The sequence below is a fragment of the Cyprinus carpio genome, chromosome B6 (genome assembly GCF_018340385.1).
Source record: "Cyprinus carpio isolate SPL01 chromosome B6, ASM1834038v1, whole genome shotgun sequence".
Lineage (NCBI taxonomy): Eukaryota > Metazoa > Chordata > Actinopteri > Cypriniformes > Cyprinidae > Cyprinus > Cyprinus carpio.
Window position 1 is genome coordinate 10,107,761 of NC_056602.1, and position 14,479 is coordinate 10,122,239.

At 32.4% G+C, this 14,479-nt stretch overlaps 1 protein-coding gene across 1 annotated transcript in view; it reads right to left on the bottom strand.

Annotated features, from left to right (window-relative positions):
* LOC109055305 (beta-galactoside alpha-2,6-sialyltransferase 2-like) overlaps nt 1–5,520 on the bottom strand; it is a 33,813-nt gene extending 28,293 nt beyond the window's left edge. The window contains exon 1 of the mRNA XM_042725638.1: nt 5,029–5,520. The gene's annotated coding sequence lies outside the window, so the exon portion shown is untranslated. The remainder of the gene's footprint in view (nt 1–5,028) is intronic.
* Nucleotides 5,521–14,479: the final 8,959 nt, after the last annotated feature.

Here is a 14,479-nt window from a genome sequence, read left to right on the forward strand (position 1 = left end):
TCACTTAGACCAGAAAGACAAGTTTCATCTAACAGTGTTAAATAAGAAAAGGGTGAAAGGTTACCCATATGCTTCAAAGAATTTATGCATAAAGAACCATTTAGCAAACACAATATCATGGCACATTTGGGGCTAATTCATATTAAATCCTACAGTCTCATTAGTATGTAAAAAAAAACATAAAAATAGATACAGTATGTTGTCTTAGGAGATTGGTTTGCACAAAGGACACTACTGTATATTAGGCTTCAAGTAAAAAAAAAAAAGTTTTGTTGAGGTCGCCACTGGCGACTAGGCCTATGTATTTACATGTTATAACTAAGAAATTTGCAAGTAATGCCTTTTTTCCTGATTGTTTTGCAATCGCATCATTTGCTATGTTCACGTATTAACTAAGACGATGTGCATCAAAGTTTTAGTCGAAAAAGAGTTTCAAACAGTCCTCATCTCTGCAGCACAGCAGCATTAACGCACACCTGCAAAATGCAGCTCATTTGTGCTGCGCAAAAGAGATTGAAAAGACAGAGACGTAAGAAGTGAAAGTGTAAAAAAGCAGTGTCTATTGGGGATACTCCACCCGAAAATGAACATTTTGTCATCAATCACTTACCCCCATGTCGTTCCAAACCCGTAAAAGCTCCGTTCGTCTTCGGAACATAATTTAAGATATTTTGAATGAAAACCTGGAGGCTAGTGACTGTCCCATAGACTGCCAAGTAAATAACAGTGTCAAGGTCCATAAAAGGTATGAAAGTCGTCGTCAGAATACTCCATCTGCCATCAGACATGCAATCTGGCTTATATGAAGCGACAGGAACACTTTTTGAAAACACAGAAAACAAAAATAATGACTTTATTCAATAATTCTTTTGTCAAAGGCCTCCTCTGTGTCTCTCCATATCACTGTATGCTGTGTATGCTCTTCTGTGTCATTCTGTTTCTAAATTTATTTAACTTTGATTTGAAATAAAACAGTGCATCCTTGTGGCGCGGATGACACAGAACAGCATACACAGCATACGGTGATATAAAGACACAGAGGAGACCATTGACAAAGGAATTATTGAAAAAAGTCGTTATTTTGTTTTCTTCGATGGAGTATTCTGAAGATGACTTTCATACATTTTATGGACCTTGACACTGTTATTTATTTGGCAGTCTATGGGACAGTCACAGGCCTCCAGGTTTTCATCCAAAACATCTTAAATTGTGTTCAGAAGACAAACGGAGCTTTTGCGGGTTTGGAACGACATTTTGGGGTGGAGTATCCGTTTAACAAGATCTTAGACTATGCTGTGTTCTGTTAATGCATGGACTTCATTATTTGAAGTGCACTTGCCGACCAGTAATCGCAAAAAGCTTTGTGCTTTGTTACTTTTTAATAAACAATGTATCAGCTTTAAAATTATTCAAAATTCATAACGAAATACAAACAATAAATACAGTTTTTTTGGTACTCTTTAATGTGGCAAGCGCGGTCAGTTTTTTAACTGACTTTAGTGCCTCAGTTCAAGTGGCAAGTAGGGCCTAACCCATTTAATCTTTCTCGTGACTACTATAGTACATAACGAACATAAATTAACATCAAAAGGAAGTTTATTTTATAAAAGAGCCTACAGTACAACTTACTGAAATGTCGCATGTAAAAGCACATTCAATGTTTCAAAATGTGGAAAACATGTAAAGCTTGTAAACATTGCAACGTAATATACATTTACCTCAGAATAACCATTCAGTGTCCATAAGCTCATCAGACAGCTAGAAAATTAACTATAAAGAGGAGCATTTTACTATATTTATGCGCTATTGCATTTTAATATTTTTACTTAATCGGTTGTGTACATGATTCAACTTCTACTATAAAATTGCATTTTACTAATTAAGAGAAAAAGACTGAAAGTGTGAAAGACATACACTATTAAAAATAAAGGTGCTTAAAAGGTTCTTCACAGAACCATTTTTGGTTCCACAAAGAACCATTCAGTCAAAGGTTCTTTAAAGAACCATCTCTTTCTCAACTTTTTATAATCTGAAGAACCTTCTTCCGCCGCAAAGAACCTTTAGTAAAACGTAAAGGTTCTTCATATGTTAAAGGTTCTTTATGAAACCATTTAGGCACCATGAAGCACCTTTATTTTTATGAGTGTATGACAACATTTACAGGATGCATTGAGGAGGAGTCCAAGCTGGCCAAGTGATGCTTATGGTCCATGATTATTGGTACAGATAATGAACAATTCTTTGTAACTGTATATTTTAAGTTGGTATTTTATTGCTATTGGTATTTATATTTATATTTCAAGCTGATAAAGTCAAGAAAAGATGAGACATAAACACATGACAATATGATTGAAATGTTAAAATGTAATAATAATAATAATAATAATAATAAAATAAATAAAACATGTTTATTCTGTGGCACTAAAAAAAAAAAAAAAAAAAAAAAAAAAAAATTGGGTGCCTAAGTTCTTTTCTTATAGGAGCCAATGGCTATTTACTTGATTTTTTTTGTTTGGAGCCCTGATGACATGTAAAACAATATCAATAACATTAACAAGAGTGAATACTGCTCTAAACTGTAATTTACTGTTGTTTTACACAACAAAAGTGCTTTTAGGTCCTTTTTAAGCTTTGAAGCTTCAATACCTGTTCATTGTAATTGCATGCAAAACAGCTGCCAGCATGTTTTTCTCCTACACAATAAAGAAAGTGATACAGGTTTAAAACAACATGAGGGTAAATTAATTATTAATTGTCATTTTTGGATAAGCAAATCTTTTATGCATGTGGGTTGCAGGTTTAGTCCACGGTTCAGCTTCTGAGCAAGATATAGTAGCTGTACTTGCTAAGGTAACATCCAAGTTTATAACTCTTCTAAATTGTTTGAAATTCGAGTTATACAGTTAGCCATGCAGAAAATTAATTCAGTCAAATTTTCTAGCTAGGGGAAAGTGACAATAAAGTTAAGCTTCCTAGCAACATGGGTGTGGTGTAACCTAGTGTGAGAGATCTGAATTAGTAACCACATTGCATCTTTAAACCCTACAGATGACCATTGTGCCTCTGAGCAGATATCTAATAGCTCAGATATCATTTATGCTAAACATGTGTTGTCACCTTTCAGCTCTTTGAACAATACGATCAAGGAATCAATGTGGTTAGGATATAGTTAAATATGCTACAGTATAGGGGAACTTAACAAGACAATGTCTCCATTCATATATATCATCTTCCGCTTTAAATGTTCTCCCTTTCATACAATCATAGATTTAGACACCCAAGATCATTTGAAAAGCTGCCTACGCACACATGCTACAAACAGATACAAACACTTTCATGCTTAGTAAGGCTTAAAGTGTGGGAGTCAGGTGCACAATTCCAGCTTTGTGCTGGCAAAAACTAGGAGGAGAGCCAGTGCAATGGCATCACCACAAATATGCTAATTCTTTATTGTTTCATCTCAACTCTTTTGCATCAAGTGTTCAAATTATTTTATAAAAAGTACATGAGTACTAGCTACCTGGTGTTGAGTGCCTTGCTCAAGGGCACAAAGTAAAGGAGAAGAATTAATCTCATGTACCTCTCCTGTCACACCATGGGATTTAATCTGCAAGCTTTCTGTTTTGAAGATGAGATGCTTAACCATTAGACCATCACAAAGTATATGATATAAATAATTTCACCTGCTATCTCTTAGTCCTTCATACTTGGCCTGTGCCGAATACCACTTAGAGAAACTAACGCCTACGCCAGTAAAGGCAATCCCCTGTGGAGGAGACTTTTAAATCAGCAAAGCTTTTAAACAGACTTAAGTTAACCTGCCAAGAAAAAAAAAAAAAAAAAAAAGAAGAAGAAAAGCTTTTTCAATCCAAACAGAAGGTTTGTGTGTGATAGATCTTTGCCAAAAGAAAAATTAACAAATGGAGACAGAATAAGGGCACATTTTGACAGGTAGCATGCAGAAAAACAAAACAAGTGCTGTCACACAAGGAACATAATAAGCTAATAAAGAGGTGTAAAACATGGAAAAAATTTTGCTGATAGAGATTATAATATTGCCATAATGGATGCATGGTCTGACGTATTGTTCTTCTTTTTCCAATTTTTACTTCTATCTTTTTCTGCACCCAAGTCAGCTAATCCAATGGTCTGTCTAAAACCAGGGTAGAATACTAAACCTATATATGCACTCTTGCCAAGTACATTCTGCCAGCATCTGGCCAGTCATGCTCAACTCTTGTGTTAGACACCAAATGCAAGTTGTACTCAAATCTCTACAAAAAGTCTTGATAAAATATAACCTGCATAAGATTCATAAACAAAGCAATACATTTCCCACTTATGATATTTCTTCAGTCTTATTTACAGATTTGAAAATGATTTATTCTATATTGAATCAGTTTTCACAGATCCACTACAATCAATGTACTTTTTTAACAGCCAGATTTGCAGAATGCATTTTTTCCATTAAAAGCAGAGCACAAATATGATGCAAACATAAGCTGGGTGATTAATGTCAGTATGTAATGGTGGTAGTTGTGGGCTGTTTAGGACAGATGTACTACTGTAATAAAACAATTGAAGGATAAATACCGCTGAATATGTTCTCTTTATTCTGTCTAATCATTTAAATCTACATTTTTGTGAAATGGCATGTGACAGTTCAGTTGAACATGTTCGTGGTGGTAGGATACCTATTTTTAAATGCAGTTATTTTCATTCTCAACTGATTTAATCTATAAGAAAGAGAGTTATTCAAACAGACAACATAACTGAAACGCTATATAAATCGATTACCCAGGCTATATGGAACTCAATGTACAAATACACATTCGAACGAAAACAATAGGTTACTGTCGTAACCATCGAGATGATGAAAGAGAACTGCTAATAGTCTCTCGTTTAAAAAGCCTATATGACATAGAACCATCTTACAAAGTACAAATAAATTTCTGAAAACAGTATTGTGGGATACAAAAAAAATCTACAACTAAAAATCTGTTTACAAGTAGTGTTTACCCTACTTACTGCAGCGGTAGACAGCTCGCGTTGCGCGGCTGCATTCAACCTCTCGCGCCCGATCCGTTCAGCATGCGCTTGTAATAAACAAAATAAACAGTAATAAACGTCCACACGTGAACATTAACTACATTAAAACATTAATCCATTGCTGTTTCCTCGCCAGAGGACTGGACCCGAGTTTTCTGTCTCTCTCTCTCTCTCTCTCTCTCTCTCTCTCTCTGTGTGTGTGTGTCATTACTTTCATCTTTGTCAGTTTCGCTATTGCCTACGCAGGATGTTGTCTCAAGTCACGCTCTACTTCAGTTCTCAAAACTCTGGGACGAGATCTAATGAGTGCAGACAACGAAAGAGAGACGACTAGCCAGATTCACTTGCCCTCAGTGTGTTTTCCCACGCCATTCTTTTTAACAGAATGTAGACTCTCCGGTGCTACAGTACGCGATGTCTTTCACCGAGGACATGCAGTGTCCGGTCGGATAATGCATCAATGCATTAGGCTATTCATGGACGTTCGTTTTTTTTTTTTTGTTTTTTTTGTGCATTCAAATTCCATGAGAGGACGACACAGACTTAATGTTTAAGAATTAATATTTCTTTTCTTTTCTTTTCTTTTCTTTTCTTTTCTTTTCTTTTCTTTTCTTTTCTTTTCTTTTCAGTGCGCACACTGTAAATTGTTTATAATCTAAAAAAAGCTTGTTTCCTCGTGCAGACTCCAAAAAGGTCAATATATATATATAACATTTTGACCTTGAGGGTACATTTTTTAAGTTGGTCCCTAGTGAATACACTCCCGATTGCTATCTCTCTCTGGCACACACACACACACACACACACACACACACACACACACACACACACACACACACACACACACACACACATTTACTTAGCTATCTAAATGGGGACATTCCATTGGCGTAATGGTTTGCATACTGTACACACTGTATATTCTATTGCCCTACACCAACCCTACACCTAAACCTACCCCTTACAGAAAACTTTCTGCATTTTTACAATTTTTAAAAAATCTTTGTTTACTTTATTTTTATACCAGTTTTTTTTTTTTTTTTTTTTTTTAATGAGGATGTCCCCAAAGGGAGGTTTTGGGAGATTTTGTCAGGTTTAGCTCACTTTTGGATACAAATTTGTCCCCAAAATATTGTTAATTAGGTACACACCCACACCCACACACACACTTAACGCCCCCCTTAATTTTTTTTGTGAGAAAAAAAAATATAGTTCTTTGTAAGTTCGTAAGAATGTTCCTGAATCAAATATTTAGTCAGAAAGTGAAAGACCTTTAGGACATGCCACAGGAAGTAGAGACAAAGGTGTATTTATTCTACAGTCAACAGAAACTACCTTGATCTCCCTTTGACTAAGTGACTTCCAATTTTAAAGGTTATGTGGCTCTTGATGAATAAAGTACATAGGAAATGATTTTATATAAATTCATAACATAATTAATAATTTTTAATGAAAGGAACTTCTAACAAAAATCAAGAAAAAAAGCCTTACTTACATAGACTACATACATCAGCCTTCTGTGAGCTCTTACTTATAGGCATTTTCATAATATTTGTGCCCTTAAATTGATTTCGAGTGTTTTTTTGCTTTTAAAGGGCTTTTTTTCACTTAACCTTATTAAATGTATGCATGCATCATCTTTCATGTAAAATACTTACATTTTATCAATAAAAATGAAATGAGTGTCAACAAAATCACAAAGATGCCTCTGGCACTCTCTATTTTGCATTCTTGCAAACTGGTTTATCAAACCAGCGTCAGGGCTTTTTAAGGTAGACTTACCATAACTATTGACATAATAACAGAGTTCTGATCCTTGTGTGAGATATGTCTTATACCTTATACGCAGTGTTAGGAAACACTCTTTAATCTGATTTGGTTTGACAAAGAGGAGTCATTTCCCCACTAACTTGTTTATTTTTACTTCCAGGTCAATTAAATGCTTTATTTTTAAATTTTATTTATTTATTTATTTTAAAGTTCATACACAGACAATTTGTTGCTGTTCTTAAACTTTTTAAACAGCCAGAAGACAATGACAAAAACTCATATTTTATTGGAGAAGGGACTGTATAGGCAGCATTAGCTTAAAAAAGAATGAATGGATAGATGGAATGGTATATATTATCTGGACACTAGCATTCAACATTACATTCCTTGCTCACCAAGTGGAGTGAAAAGTTGTATGGACTTAAAACAAATCCATCATTAGCAAATTTTAACTTTAAACCATTGCTTCCAGCTAAAATACGTGCATTTTCAGCTAATTTTAATTTTTGGGTTGAACTATTAATTTAAATTAAGCAACATAATTCTCCAAACTTTGCAATGGAATTTGATGGTGCACATTTCAGCTGCCTGCAGCAAAGATTCAGGACATTGGCCATTCAAGTACATTCAAGTAAGCTTTCAATCATGTTAAACATTCAATTCCTAAAGAAATGTTCTAGTTGGTAGAAGCAATGGAAATTAATGCATCACAGCTATATAATTTGTAATTAGAGTATTTAAAATTTCAGATAAATAAAATATAAAAATAGCATTAAAAATCTAGTGACAAAAATGAAAAACTAATTTTAACAACCATTTTGTGAAAACTTTTCCCACCTTTCTACCACTCAAACAAGATATCAGTCATCCAGTGACTGCCTTTATCCAAACAGTTTTTTCCAGTCATGCAAATACCGCTTCTAACTAACTCAAATCTCAGAAAAATCAAATAAAGCAATAAGCCCTGTTAAGCCGTGGTTTATGCTGATTTTAAAACTCTGGAGCTCTGCTCCATTTCAGTCATGATTATATTTAATCTTTGTGTTTTCTTTAGCTCCTGTGTTTGGTTCTTGTTTCTGCTGTTCCCGCTATTAATTAGTTTAATTAGTTTAGTGGTTACTGATGGATTGTTTGATTTGGTTCATCTGTGGTTCCTTTGTTTGTAGCATGTTTACCCCTGTGTTTCAACTGATCTTGGTAAGTTCTCGTTCACCAGATATGTTGGCCTTATTGTGTGGGTACTGTAGGTATTCTCAAATGTTATGGTTTTGGTAAATACAAATTATGTTTATTTTGGTATTCCTGCTTGGCCATTTTTTGGGGGGCTTTAGGTGTGTGTTCATCAATAGATCAATATAATATCTGCATCTGTGCAGTTCTTTTTCATAAATACAGTTTACAAAATTTTATCAGAGCAATCAGTTTCCCCAGCAACTCTTGTAAAGTTTCCGTTGCGTTCAGCCCTGAACACAACCACAGCTGTTTCCTCTAGTGAAAGACATACAGTATGAAAGCATGCTTTATAAAGTTATCATCTCATCACTCCACAGCTTTTTTTTAAATTTAAATTTTAAATTAATTAATCATTAATGATAGAATCATAAAATGATTATTGACTCATGCACAGAAATGATCAAAGACAGTGACAGAACAGCCCTCAGTCAATGCACTTATTTTAACTGCATATCAGCGTGATTGACAGATAAATTTGCTTGTTTTTTTTTTTTTTTTTTTTTTTACCTTTTGAAAGTTAATCATAGCACTCATATAGTTTAATCCATTGCCCAGCCTTATAGCTGTTGTTTATATTGCTAATATGGATAGTCAATGTAAGTTCAAAGTTATATGTTGTTTTCTGGTTACATATTTCTGTTTGCATTTGAGCATAGAAAGAGGTTTGTACTATAAATGCAAACAGTACATTTTGTGTTTGTATAGTAAACAGGTGTGTGTGTGTGTTCAGGAAGACTTGTATTTGGTTTATTCAGTACTCAAATTTTATACCATTTATGCAATACAGTGGAATACTGCAATAAGTTTAACTTTTGTTGCTTTTGCTTATTGCTTTTGTAAAATGGTTAGCATGTGCTTACCCCACCCATTAAGGTAAAATTCACAACTAAATTTGACGTTTTAAAACAATTTCTTTGGTGCAGTAAAACTGTTAGCAGACTGATGTAATGAGATCATGCTGTAGGTGTAAATTTCTAGAGAAAATTATGATGCTTTGAATAATGTTTAAATAAAGCACTGTAACAGTCTCTTTTTTTCCCTTTTTTTAATAATAATAACATTTACACAATAATTTTGAATAAAAAAATCATCCAGACAGTTTTTCAGCATTTAGGGATGAAAAATGGGTGATTGGCTCTTCCGTGAGGAGTAACTTATGTTCCAAAATGTAATTGGTTCTTTTAATTGTCTTTTTCAGTTGCATCTGCCAACAACAGATGTTGACAGACAGCCCAGAATTCTGTAGTGCTTCAATTATTACAAACAAAAAGATTTTTAATACTCTTTAAAATGTTATGTAAATATTATGCATTTATGAAAAAGTTTTTTTTTCTTTTTTTTTCACAATGGTGAATGACATATTACTATAATGACATTTTACACATTCATAATATTGCTGCAGATAGAAGAAGGATCTTTAGGTGTTAATTTGTTAATGATTTACACTTTTAAATATTCTTTTGATGGTTGAAGGGTGAGTTAAATAATATCACCTCATTGTACCATTTTTGAAAATGCTTATTATTGTGTTCATAGAGCGAACCTTTTTCTGATTGTTTACAGTGTAAAGGGAAATTACTCCCATTATTTGTGCAAAGCGTCATGGGGTGAAAAAAAAGGTGGATGCCATTTGGAACTGGGCTGTTGTCATGACAACTTGAAATGATGGACGTATCTATGCATGTGCACTGGCCTAGTGCGATAGTAGTCTATAGTCTATGATCTAAATCAACCTGACTTTATTTAAATTCTCTATTTCCCCCGACATCACAGTCCCTGCATGTTCAGTAAACCTATGATCACAGAACATTACTTCCTCTAAAATGTGCTTTGTTCTGTAGTCCATTCTGACATAAATTGTTGGATTCATGAAATGTTAGGTGTTTAAATTCCAATATATTGGTTACACCTGCTCCCAGCCATGTATATATATATATATATATATATATATATATATATATATATATATATATATATATATGTATATGTGTGTGTGTATATATAATGGTAATTTTAGATGACTTTTCGGATGTATTTAATAATAAAACACTTTATAATTTATAATAATATTTATTAACAACTTAGATTGATTAGTGAAATTAAAGAATGATTTAATAAAAAATGGGAAGGATTGCTGTCTCTAATTGGCCTGTTCAGCTAAGCCCTCAAAACACTTTTTATTTACTGGTACAGTAGTGCATGATTTGTAGATTATATTTATTAGTTTACTCTTTGCAAAAACGTTTGCATTTAGTTTTTAATATTACATTCTTAAGGACTCTACACTTGCATTTCTTAAAAGGGGGGGGGGGGGTGCACACCATCTAATCAATGAAAGAATTTAATCCTTGTTTTTTTTTTTCTACTTTCTAATGCCATTTTTCTAACTTTATTAAATGTATGTTATCTTTTGTGCCAAAAATTTTGATTGAAAAACTTAAAATAGACCAAAGCAGACAACAGTGTTCCTAAAATGTAAGTCACTTAACATTAACTTTTTTTTTTATAAAATCAGAAATGTATAAAACTGTTGTATAAATTCAATTTCACATTGGCAAACTCTCTTCATAATCATAAAAAAAAACTTAGTTCATGGCGATCTCACAAATTACCATTTAAACGAATGAAGCTCTATACAATTCACACTGATACAATTCACTATTATTTACATCGTCTCTATACTTTGTCTGCTTTCACTATCTGTGCTGTGAGGAGCAGGATTATGGCAAAAGACGGCACTGCACAGTGAACCATAACCACAGCACTACATTTATGTGCAGAACTGGGATTGCTTTCATAGTCTTTTGAATGGATAAAATATAGAAATTACTTTAAATTCCAAATAAACCTAACCATTTGGAAGTGAAACCCAATCTGTCCCCCTGTGACCCCATTTCCAGTCCTATATATATATATATATATATATATATATATATATATATATATATATATATATATATATATATATATATATATATATATATATATATATATATATATTAAATATAATCTACAAATCATGCACTACTGTACCAGTAAATAAAAAGTGTTTTGAGGGCTTAGCTGAACAGGCTAATTAGAGACAACAATCCTTCCCATCTTTTATTAAATAATTCTTTAATTTCACTAATCAATCTAAGTTGTTAATAAATATTATTATAGATTATAAAGTGTTTTATTATTAAATACATCCGAAAAGTCATCTAAAATTACCATTATATATACACACACACACACACACACATATATATACAGTATATACACACACAGTACTGTATAAAAGTCTTAGGCCATTAGTATTTTCACCAACAAAAAAACACCCAAACACCCAACTGGTTTTAAGCATGATTTCTATCTTTTGCTGTAGTGTGTCAGTAGGAAATAACATTCCTTTTGCCATTAATTGTAATAATCAATTAAATCAGTGAAATTTTTGTTTGCACAAGGAGTCTGACAACAGCCAGTGCTCCAAACAGAGATCTGATCTCACCCTCATCCAGTCTGTCTTCAATGATATGAAGAAACAGAACAAACTGAGACAGACTAAATCCAGAAGAACTGTGGCATCGTCTCCCAGACACTTTAAGAAACAGACCTGCAAAGCTACCTGAAAAACTATGTGCAAGTGTACCTAAGAAAAAAGCTGTTTTAAACAAAAAGGGTGGTCGCACCAACCGTTGATTTGATTTAGTTAATTGAAGTTAATTGATAATTTAAATCGATTTATGACATTATTTTTGAAAGCATCCTCAGTTTACAGCAAGTTTTACACAAGTACTGTGTAAAAAATTTTCACAGTACTGTAGCTTTGCCGGTAGGTTTCTTCAAGCATCTTGGAGACATTGCCACATTTCTTCTGGATTTAGTCTGTCTCAGTTTGTTCTGTTTCTTCATGTCATTTCAGACAGACTGGATGATTGTGAGATCAGACCTCTGTGTGGAGCACTGGCTGCTGTGAGACTCCTTGTGCATAGAAAAGAAAATCATTGGATTATTACAATTAATGGCATAAGGAATGTTTGGAAATGTAAACTAATATTTCCTACTGACACACTACAGCATAAGATATATGTGTGTGTGTGTGTGTGTGTGTGTGTGTGTGTGTGTGTGTATATATATATATATATATATATATATATATATATATATATATATATATATATATATACATGAGGTATGAGGTATTCTAATTTGTTGAGATAGTGAATTGAATTTATTTAATTTAGTTGAATTACTGAAATAAATTAACTTTTCCACGACATTCTAATTTATTGAGATGCACCTGTATGTGTGTGTGAGAATATATATATATATATATATATATATATATATATATATATATATATATACAGTACAGGTCAAAAGTTTGGAAACATAACTATTATTAATGTTTTTGAAAAGTTTCTTCTGCTAATCAAACCTGCATTTATTTGATCAAAAATACAGAAAAAAAAAATAATATTGTGATATATTATTACAATTTAAAATAATTGTTTTTCAATTTATTATACTTTAAATTATCATTTATTTCTGTGATGCAAAGCTGAATTTTTAGGATCATTATCACATGATCCTTTAGAAATCATTCTAATATGATGATTCATTATCAAAGTTGGAAACAGTTCTGCTGCTTAATATTTTTTCAGAACATGTGATACTTTTTTTAGGATACTTTGATGAATAAAAAGAAAAAAAAAAGAAAAGAAAAAAGAAGTTATGTTTTCAAAATATAAATATTTTGTAATAACAATATACACTACTGGTCAGTAATTTGGGGTCAGTAATTTTTTTTCTTTCTTTTTTTAAATAAAATCAATACTTTTATTCAGCAAGGATGTGTTAAATTGATAAAAAGTGATAGTAAAGAAAATATATTATTAGAATATATATATATATATATATATATATATATATATATATATATATATATATATATATATATATAATTATTTTTTTTTTTAATAAATGCAGTTCTTTTTAACCTTTTATTCATCAAATATATTAGACAGCAGAACTGTTTCCAACACTCATAATAAATCAGAATATTAGAATGATTTTTAAATGATCATGTGATAGACTGGATGTTACATGAGACACTGAAGGCTGGAGTAATGATGCTGAAAATTCAGCTTTGCATCACAGGAATAAATTATTTTTTTAAAGTATGTTACTGTTTTTTCTGTATTTTTGATCAAATAAATGCAGGCTTGATGAGCAGAAGATACTTCTTTCAAAAACATTAAAAATAGTAATGTTTCCAAACTTTTGACCTGTACTGTACATATATCCAAAACAGCGCTAATATAAAGGAAACCATGCTGATTACATGCAGAGAGAACAGAGACTTGCATTGCATTTTCAGTGAATTATTCATTCCAATGTGTTTCGCTTTAAAACACCAGCTCTGTCATATTCTGTAATTGTCTCTGAAGAGCATCACGCTGTGTGAAGTACAGGGTGAATGGGTTGTCAACACATCCTACCGCTGTATGGCCAGATGAGATGCAAACTACGTTTTCTTGACTGGATAACCAGTTTTTGCTAGTAAAGTTTTGATTGATGAAGACTCTTGACTCTTGACTATGATTGCTCTTGACGCACCGATTGCACATTGTAGGCTATTTATGCACAGGCAGACATTTCCATACATTTACGTTGTTTCCACACACATTCACGATAATGTTTTGATTTGTCATGTTTATGTTGCTGTGTTTAGTTATACGGAATGGATCCGTGTACTGTAGTAGATATATACAGTCAGCAGGTGATTGTTTTAGGGTTTTTTTTGGCATCTCCATCTTGTTTGGTATCGCAACTTGGCTTGTTTTTTTTTGGCATCTCCATCTTGTTTGGTATCTATGATTGGATTATGTTATAATTGGGGTGTTATGGTTGTGAAATTTACTTAGCAAGATCAAGTATTGAATACTGACACATCAAAAAAAAAAAAAAAAAAGGAAAGACTACGAGAAAGAAAAACAGCCTTTGATAACTAGACAGTCATTACTACTACCCTCTGGTGCAGTGGATTCTGAAAAAAATTTCAGATTCTGCTTATCGCATTCACCATTTTCTTTATACTGTAACTGACAGTTAAGATTGAATCATTGTTAATACTGTCTGTCACAACATGTATTTCAAATGAAATGAAGCAGTTTACTTTGTTCAAGTAAAAAAAAAAAAAAAAATGTAAAAGCAGATAAAAGTACACTAAAGAGGGGCAAATTTAGTTAGTCAAATTATATTTTATGTCCCTGTTTTGGTTACCATTGACTTCCATTGTATGGAGAGAACAACAACAACTGAAATTTCTCATCAACAACAACAACAACAACAATATATAATATATATATATATATATATATATATATATATATATATATATATATATATATAATTATGTGCCACTGAAGAAAAGGTTGCACAG